Raw genomic sequence first — 3,933 nt, 5'->3', positions numbered from 1 at the left:
AGAGACCAAAAGCCCTTCAGTACATCGAGTCAAAGTTAGAAAAGGAGAAATACAGAAGCAGGAAACTAAAGCTGAGAGATGTCCTGGAAATCACACCAGAAAGTCTAAAGAACTGCCCTCCTCAGACAACAGGAGATTTACCTTGGCATTTCCTCAGGAAGCTCATGGCTCTGAATGGGATGGCAAGAAGCACAAGCCTTGAGCACAGGGTACCCACTGATCAAACACTAACTATGGACAAAGAGGAGCTGGATATTCCTGAAGATTTTACTTTTCTCAGTGACACAGACACCAGTGATTCCCTGCACACCCTTGATGTTCTCTGTGCCATTCTGCTTTCCTCAGACAGTTTCCTACAGCAGGAGATCCTGTCCAAAATGTCCATGTGCCAGTTTGCTCTCCCTCTGCTGCTACCTGCCCTCGACACCCCCAAGTGCACCCTACTGCTGTGGGCCATGAGGGACATGGTGAGGAAGTGGAGGCCGCACTCCCTGTCAGAGAGTAGAGGGTTCAGAGAGGAGAGCCTGGTGCTCACGTCAATGCCAACCATTTCCTTTGTGCGGATGGGGAGCTGCAGCTTCTCCAAGTCCCACCTCCTCAATGAGGTTCTCAGCCCCTCCCAGCAGCACCAGGATTTCTTCATCCATCGAGACATGGAGTCTGGGAACATCCCTCGGGAAATCGCAGGTGGGCTGCTCGAGATTTCCTGGTATTTCCCTGCTGGGAGGGAGAATCTGGATCTTTTCCCAGAGCCTGTTGTGGTTGCAAACCTGCGGGGAGACATTGAGTTGCACTGGCTGCAGTTCAGCTTTTTAACAGAGGTCTCCTCAGCAGTGTTCATATTAACGGAGAGCATCAGTGAGAGAGAATGCACGCTGTTATCATCTCTGCAGGGATCAGCCACTAAATACTACTTCATCTTCAATTATCAGGCTGGGAAAGCCAAGCAAACGCTGGAATTCCTGAAAAAGTTAGCCTCGATGCTGAAACTGAACAAGTCACATGTGCTGTGGAAAGGAGGTACCACAAATAAGGCACAATTTGTAAAAGTTCTGCAGTCTGCAATAGCAGCCATAATGAAATCTTCTCCCAAGAGAGTGAGTATAGAAGCCATGGCTGAGACAGCACGTCAATTAGGCATCCAGGTAGATGAGGATAACAAGGAATGTCAGACCCCAAACACATATGCAAAGGAAATCACTGCACAAATCAAAGATGTGGCAAAGTACAAGAGGGAAAAGCTGAGACTCCAAGGGGAGACATGGAGAAACTTGGCTGAAGTGGATAAAGAGCTGTGCCGAATGAGAAAGCAAGGAGACACCCCACTGGAGAACTATAAATCTCAGCTGAAAAAGAAATTAATGGATTTATGTGCTCAGCAGAATAAACATGACCTTACTGATGGTTTGATTACATTTATTACTGGAATAGAACACCTACATCACAGGGAGAAACATTACTTCCTGAAATGGATGAAGTTTGGCCTGGATCCCATTGCTAGGGAGAATCTTTCTAAACTATGGGATCAATATAAAGAGAAATGCAAAAACTCAAAAGATGACCCCAAAATGTTTGCAGAGTTAGACAAATTAATCTCTGCCAGTTCCTTAGGAGTGGAGCATTTCATGCGTGAGTTGGGGCAGTTTTATGAAGCTGAATGCTCAATGGTTAAAGAAGGTAAAATGGCAGAAAGCCAAAGGCAATTCACCCATCTCCCAAGCATAGCAGCTGACCTCATGCTGAAAGGGTTTCCCATGGAGATCATTGATGGAGACATTTCCAACATCCCACTGCAGTGGGTAACAGATGTTCTGAGTCAGCTTGATGCCAAGCTGGGGGGAAGGTACAGAATGCTGGTTCTGATGGTGCTGGGAGTACAGAGCACTGGGAAATCCACCCTCCTCAACACCATGTTCGGCCTGCAGTTTGCAGTGAGCAGTGGCTGATGCACACGGGGAGCCTTCATGTTACTCATTAAAGTGGCAGGGAACTTTCAGCAGGAACTGGGCTGTGATTTCATCCTGGTGATAGACACAGAAGGCTTGAAAGCCCCCGAACTGGCCAAGCTGGAGGATAGTTATCAACATGACAATGAGCTGGCCACCCTGGTGACTGGACTGAGTGACATCACCATCGTTAACATGGCCATGGAGAATGCCACTGAAATGAAAGATGTTCTGCAAATTGTGGTCCATGCATTTCTCAGAATGGAGAAAATCGGGAAAAAAAACAACTGCCAGTTTGTGCATCAGAATGTCAGTGACGTGTCTGCACATGAACAAAACATGAGGGACAGGAAACACCTCCTGGAACAGCTGAATGAAATGACCAAAGTTGCAGCCAACATGGAAAAGAAATGCAAGGAGATGAATTTTTCTGATATTATGGATTATGATCTGGAAAAACACAATTGGTACATTCCTGCTTTGTGGCACGGACTCTCCCCCATGGCTCCAGTGAATTTGGGATACAGTCAAAAGGTTTATGAATTAAAGAAATATTTGTTTGAATTTCTGAAAGATTGTTCACAAGAGAGAACTCCCAAGGACATTCCCCAATTTCTTTAATGGGTGAGGAGCCTGTGGAATGCTGTAAAACATGAGAACTTCATTTTCAGCTTTAGAAACAGCCTTGTTGATGAAGCCTATAACCAGCTGTCTGTGAAGTATGCAGAGTGGGAATGGGGTTTCCGGAAGGAGATACCTTTCTGGGTATCTGAAAAGGAAACTTTCATCCAAAATCAGCCACCAGATAAACTAGACCCTAATCTTTCAATCAGACTAAAGAGTGAGGCACAGGAAAAACTGAGGCAAGAAGCAGAGAAGATTTTGAATAATTTACAACAGTATTTTGAAAGTGGAGCAGCAAATCTGCACCTGATAGAAAAATACAAAGAAGATTTTAGAAGAAGTGCCAATAGTCTCAGGAATGAACTGGAGAGTTATTCATTCAGCAAGTGGCAAGAAGCGATTCATATTAAAAAAGGCCAACACAAAACAGACTCTGTCCTGTCAGAGTACAAGAGAAAAATTGAAGAGAAAGTGGATGGGCTTCTGAACCATTGCAGGAAAAGCAACTGCAAATTAAATAATGATGAACTGGAGAAGGAATTGGAGAACATGTGGAGAGAGACATTGTCAGAATTATCACTCATTCCTTTACAGAGACGCAACATATTTGAAGATGTGGAGTTCCAGCTGAGAAGAGACCTAGCGGATAGGGGCAGTGCAGTCTGGAAGATGTTACGGGATGCCAAAAGCTTGTGTGCTTATAAAACACAAAATTTCAAAATGAAAAAGGAATACTTAGACTTAAAAGTGTTCAGAGGTTACACACTATCAATATCAGGTGTGAAAGAATTCTTGACACAGGAATGCTGGCATAAAACAGAGGCTTTAGCTAAATCCTTAATAGAAGAGTGCAATAGTTACACTGATGGAAAAGTAAATGGCAAAGCAGATTATGATGAAACTTATTGCAGAGAGTTGTTCTAAAGAGCCTAAAGGAAGCCTTTACATTGAAATCAAAAACAGGCTGAGAAACTCTTTTGTGAATGGAGAATTACAGAAGTTAATTCCCTTAAATGTAATGGTGATTCTCTTTTAATATCAGACACAGGTTGCAGCTTCCAAACAGATAAAGAAACAATGCTATTTCACATTTCACATCCCATCACATTTCACATCACATATCGATGTATGGCAAAATTAAAGAAGGAGGGAAATACCCAAATGTGGAGATTCTGCACCTCTGTCTAAAGGAGCAAATCGCCAAAATCCCAATTTGTCCTCACCACTGCATTTTGCTGATACAGTGGTACCATCCAGTGACCTGCAAACCTTTCCCACATGAGTGTTCCCTCCAAGAGCCCCCGAATACGAACCATCCACTTCTGCTACTTAGAGGATCAATATCCTGTGCTTTTATGGCTAA

The 3,933-nt window shown here is 43.8% G+C and overlaps 1 pseudogene across 1 annotated transcript; it reads left to right on the top strand.

Moving 5' to 3' along the window:
- Window positions 1–233: 233 nt before the first annotated feature.
- Window positions 234–3,494, top strand: LOC311522766 (up-regulator of cell proliferation pseudogene; annotated as a pseudogene). Its single transcript has one exon. The product of its transcript is annotated as an up-regulator of cell proliferation pseudogene (transcript).
- Window positions 3,495–3,933: the final 439 nt, after the last annotated feature.

Source organism: Lepidochelys olivacea (assembly GCF_965140295.1).
Source record: "Lepidochelys olivacea isolate rLepOli2 genome assembly, chromosome: 6".
In the NCBI taxonomy this organism is placed as follows: Eukaryota; Metazoa; Chordata; order Testudines; family Cheloniidae; genus Lepidochelys; species Lepidochelys olivacea.
The sequence above is the reverse complement of the archived record's forward strand: the minus strand, read 5'-3'. Positions and strand labels throughout refer to the sequence as shown.